At 46.1% G+C, this 5,901-nt stretch overlaps 1 protein-coding gene across 1 annotated transcript in view; it reads right to left on the reverse strand.

Annotated features, from left to right (window-relative positions):
- Positions 1 to 5,901, reverse strand: part of ISPD (isoprenoid synthase domain containing) — a 165,435-nt gene that overhangs the window by 122,098 nt on the left and 37,436 nt on the right. The window lies entirely within an intron of this gene.

Genomic DNA, 5,901 nt, shown 5'->3' on the forward strand with positions numbered 1-5,901 from the left:
CACTGCAATCGCTCAGTCACCTAGATCAAAAGCTTACAAGATAAAACCTCAGAGACAGCATTGTTTTCAATCAGTAAGACCTGGCCCACAGAGAGCACTGAAAGAGAGATGCAGTGGAGCACAACGACGCAGGGAGCACAACGACGCAGGGAGCACAACGACGCATATATAATTAACTAATATGGCTGTGCTTGTGGCATGGATTATGTTCAGGTGAAGAGAACTGTTTATGTCACACAAGCCAACCTTGTGGTAACAGTTTGGTGAAGGCCCCTTTTCTGTTCCTACATGACGGTCCACTGTACAAAGCCTGCTCCATAAAGACATGAACTCAAGTGGCCTGCACAGAGCCCTGACCTCTACCCTACTGAACACTTCTGTGATGAATTGGAATACAGATTGTGAGACAGGTCTTCTCATCCAACATGAGTACCTGTAATGGTAAAATGGCGGTAAAATGCAAAGACCCCATCTCTTAAGACGGACTGTAGTGCGCATACGCGCACAACCGAAAGTGCGTGGGAAGACGCGCAAAAGGCAGGCGCACAGGAAATTACATCTTACCTCATAGGTGGCTATGTAAGAACGAGCCTAAGATCACAACATTGCTGATGGCCTTATTAGCTAGTGCTTCCTGTTTTCTGCTTCCTGTTGATTTGCCTGTGACCTGTTTTGACCTGGATTGTCTTGGACCATTCTGCTGCCTGCCCCTGAACTCGGCCTGTTTCCTGGACTTCGCTCTTGCCTTCTGATTCGGTACCTTGCTGCCCGGCTGGCTCTGATCCTTGGCTTCCTGGACCACAATTCCTGTCTCCCAAATCTGTTCCCACGCTGCCCGCCCGGTTGTGACCTTTGGCCTGCTGACTTCGCTATAATACGTCTCCTGCACGGTGTCTTCTTCCATCCGTGGCGCTTATGCTCCTCGCTGTCCTGCAGCCTTCTGTTCCAACTCCAGGGGTTGCAGGACACGATCCGCAAGAGAAGCCTCCTCGTCTTCCGGTCTCTGCCTCAGGTACGTGATAGTACCTGACCTCACAAATGTTATTTTGGCTATATTCCCACAAACACCCCCCAATAATGTCTACCAGCCCACCGTCTTGGAACTAGTGCCTGCCCATAGTGAGTATAAAAAGCATATCTGTATGTAAAATACAGCAACACATACTTAGCCCTCATTCACACGGGCCTCCTGTGTTTTATTTAAAGCTGAAGTTTAAATGTACATTTTTCCTTCCCTGGTTTCTCGTTGTCCCCCCCCCGGTCATAAACATGCTAATGAAATGACTGAATAAAACTTTTCCAGTTTCATTACATGTTATTTTTTAACCCAGTGATGTCCTCACTGGGTCTCTGTGCTTCCCATGGCTGGTGGGAGGGGTTGGCAGGGTGCTGTATAAAGCTTCCTGAAAACATGAAGCCCACATGTGATGCTGAGCCTCCATGATTGAAAAAACAGAAATCCAATGGGTGAAAGGGGTGGACCGTGGACAGTAAAGCTGGGAAGGAAAGTGCTTGATAATGTTTGACGTCCTCCAGCCAGGAAATTGTCTTGGACCATTCTGCTGCCTGCCCCTGAACTCGGCCTGTTTCCTGGACTTCGCTCTTGCCTTCTGATTCGGTACCTTGCTGCCCGGCTGGCTCTGATCCTTGGCTTCCTGGACCACAATTCCTGTCTCCCAAATCTGTTCCCACGCTGCCCGCCCGGTTGTGACCTTTGGCCTGCTGACTTCGCTATAATACGTCTCCTGCACGGTGTCTTCTTCCATCCGTGGCGCTTATGCTCCTCGCTGTCCTGCAGCCTTCTGTTCCAACTCCAGGGGTTGCAGGACACGATCCGCAAGAGAAGCCTCCTCGTCTTCCGGTCTCTGCCTCAGGTACGTGATAGTACCTGACCTCACAAATGTTATTTTGGCTATATTCCCACAAACACCCCCCAATAATGTCTACCAGCCCACCGTCTTGGAACTAGTGCCTGCCCATAGTGAGTATAAAAAGCATATCTGTATGTAAAATACAGCAACACATACTTAGCCCTCATTCACACGGGCCTCCTGTGTTTTATTTAAAGCTGAAGTTTAAATGTACATTTTTCCTTCCCTGGTTTCTCGTTGTCCCCCCCCCGGTCATAAACATGCTAATGAAATGACTGAATAAAACTTTTCCAGTTTCATTACATGTTATTTTTTAACCCAGTGATGTCCTCACTGGGTCTCTGTGCTTCCCATGGCTGGTGGGAGGGGTTGGCAGGGTGCTGTATAAAGCTTCCTGAAAACATGAAGCCCACATGTGATGCTGAGCCTCCATGATTGAAAAAACAGAAATCCAATGGGTGAAAGGGGTGGACCGTGGACAGTAAAGCTGGGAAGGAAAGTGCTTGATAATGTTTGACGTCCTCCAGCCAGGAAATGAGGTGGGCTTAATCTGAAGTGCTGCGGCTTCTAATGCAGCTTGTGAGTAGCTCACAATGAAACCAGAGAAAGCAATTTCAGTCCAGAAGCCAGTACAACTGTGCAAGACTGAAAGAAAGGTCTGAGTTCAGCTTGATCTGGGAATTATAATACACCCCCAGGGACGTGCGGTCAGGGGAGGCAGGTGGGGCTGAACCTCACCTAGTATTATGAAGAAAAAAGGTGTCAGCTTCAAGTCTGAAGCTGACAGCTTTTTCTCCATTCAGATCGGCTTCTAGCAGATTACACAGCAGAGAAATCCTCCCCGCTGTGTAACCTGTCATGGACGGAGCGCTGCCTGTTGATTACAGGCGGCGCTGCATCCGGCTTTTGACAGGTAGGTTACACAGCAGCGGGCTTCCCCACTGCTTGTGTAACCTAACTTGGTGAGGCAAGAGCTGTCACAGCCTCTACTCTGTGTTAGAGGCGTGAGCTCTGTGGATGGCTTGGACCAATAGCAAAGCGTCATTGGCCCAAGCTGTCCAATCAAAAAAAAGAACCCAATGAGGCCATCGATCTCGATGCCTCAGCAGTGACGAGCAAGTGAGGGACATGGAGGCTCCTCCCGTCTCCTCCCCTCACAGCTTGGTTAACAAGCTGGGGCTTCGCCTGGATGGGGTGGAGCTTCGTCGGGATGGGGCGGAGCTTTGGTGGAATGGAGCAGAGTTTCGGTGGGCTGGGGGATGCCTCACCCAGCACAGAAGGCATGGCACGTCACTGATGCACCCACAGACATTAGAGAATATTCATGCAATCTGAACAGCTATAGCTGGATTGGACAACAAAGTTATGTCTGTAAGCCTTCCCCAACACCCTGGAAGACATCCCCAGGCCAAGGGGAATTAAGTGATTGGTCAGGCTGAATTTACCCAACCAATCATTATTAATTCAATCAATCACCCAAGTGCTCCCCTGTCCTACCACCATAGGGCAAGACTGCCTGTTTGCACAAGGCAAATGTACGTTCATAAGAAACACCATTTCATGGCCGCATCGTACAACTGGGTGGACAACGTTGCATTCCATGGAGTTGAAACAACTTTCATTTTCTTAAACCAAAAAAGCAAATCATTATATAAAATAATGTACTTAGCATATTACCATAAATGTCTGCCGGTATCTAAATAGAACATTTTATTTTGAAAAGTCCATGTTCTACACAGCACACAGAGCGATCATGATATGTAAAGACCAGCAGCAACCCCCCCCTCCCCATGTCCAATAACATTTAAACATTAATCATGGTTTATGGCTGGGGATTTGCGCACTGATCACACTGCTCCCTCTGCCTTAATAAGGGAAGTCAGTATAAGTCATGGATGTATTTCGAATTTGTCTGCCAGGATGTGAAGTGGGACAAGCACAATGCTCCCTTCCTCCAGGCTACGGAGCCACAAATTTACTCAAATGCTTTCAATTTTCCGTATTTACGAGCAAAGAAAATTGCTGCAATTTCTGCAGATTGCTATCCTTTTGGCAGCTTTGTAGATGGGTGTTTACGGGAAGCGCTACTTTAAGGGTAATGGAATATAAAAGGTATGACAAACTTAAATGGGATGCAACCCTAATGCAAAAATATGTCATAGTCGGGTAAACCAATATGACCATTTTATCAATTTGTATGAAATATAAATGATAACGTTGCAATTCCCCATTGTTTTTTTCTTTGAATCCAATAAACTTTATTTCAAGCAGATTTACATCAAGCAGATTTACAAAGCTATAGTATTGCACATTACTCTCCACAAGTCTCTCTCCTAGTCCTCTGAAATTTGTCCCCAATCGGGGGTTAGTTAAGCAGTTGATGACTTTTGTGACTGAGCCCCTATTAGGGACAAATGTCAGACCTTCAGGACTTAGCCACTATTGGGGACAAACATCGGACCTTCATAACTAAGCTCCTATTGGAGACAAACATCAGACCTTGATGACTATGCCCCTCTTGGGGACAAACATCAGACCTTCACGACTAAGGCCGTTATTGGATAAAAAGGTCGGACCTTCATAACTAAGCTTCTGTTGGGGACAAACGCCAGACCTTCATGACTGGCTTATTCATGAAGGTCTGGCTTTTGTCCCCAATAGAAGCTTAGTTATGAAGGTCCAAGATTTCTCCCCAATGCTGGGGACAAACGTCAGACCTTCATGACTAAGCCCCTGTTGGGGACAAACGTTGGACCTTCATGATTAAGCCCCTATTGGAGATAAATGTCAGACCTTCATAACTAAGCCCCCATGAGGGGGAAACATCAATCCCTGCATGACTAAGCCAGTGTTGGGGAGAAACCTCGGACCTTAATGTTTAAGCCCCTATTGAGGAGAAACCTCAGACCTTCATGACTAAGCCACTATTGGGGACAAACATCGGACCATCATAACTAATACTACTTAATCATAATTGAAGACAAACATCAGACGTTCATGACTAAGGCACTTATTGGGGATAAACGTTGAACTTCGATGACAAAGACTCTATTGGGGCAAACATCAGACCTTCATGACTAAGTCCCTATTAGGAAGAAACCTTGGACCTTCATGACTAAGCTCCTATTGTGGACAAATGTCTGTCCTTCATGACTAAGCCCCTATTGGGGAGAAACATCGGACCTTCATGACTAAGCCGCTACTGGGGAGAAACATCGGACCTTCATGACTAAGCCCCTATTGGTGACAAACGTTCGACCTTCATGATTAAGCCCCTATTGGAGACAAATGTCAGACCTTCATGACTAAGCCCCTATGGGGGAGAAACATCCGACCTTCATGACTAAACCTTTTGTTATGGACAAATTTGGAACTAAGCTGTGTGGGGAGAAAGGCATCAAGGAGTAGGAGAGAGAGCATCTGGCAACAATGTTTGTATATATAATGAAAAAAACTATGCGGGATGCAACTTTTGTTTAGATTTGGAGACCTTGGGCAGGTCCTAATGTGTATCTGTGGGCAATAAAAAAAAAGCCTTTGGCTAAAAATCCCATCAGCACGCAGCTCTGCATGCCGATATGAAATCATCTTAAATTCATTAAACAAACATATTTTCATTTTACTTACAATTTCTTGTTTTCTACTTCCTGGTCCTCTTGGCCATTAGTAATGTAACCTGTGCCCAAGCATTGCATCCTGGGAGAGTTACATCAGCAGGGCATTGCTGGGAAAATCTCATCTGTACTCTCATGAGATCTCAGGGAAAGGCATTTTCCTCCCCTGAGATGATGTGCATGGTCACATGTCCTAGTCACATGTGCCAGAGTTCCAGGAAGTAAAGGGAGATGTATGCATCTGCCCTTAGTGAAAATGGCCACCGTGGGGAGGAAAAGAAAAATAAGGTATGAAAAGAATAAAAAGCCGGCAATTATCTAGAAGCATCTGTTGGTAGATTGTCCTTACTAAACATTTCTAAAAGTGCCTTTATTGTCATGTCATAAATATGGGTAAAGTTCCACTTTAAGACCAC

This window comes from Nanorana parkeri, unplaced genomic scaffold (assembly GCF_000935625.1).
Source record: "Nanorana parkeri isolate BGI_ZX_2015 unplaced genomic scaffold, ASM93562v1 scaffold300, whole genome shotgun sequence".
Lineage (NCBI taxonomy): Eukaryota > Metazoa > Chordata > Amphibia > Anura > Dicroglossidae > Nanorana > Nanorana parkeri.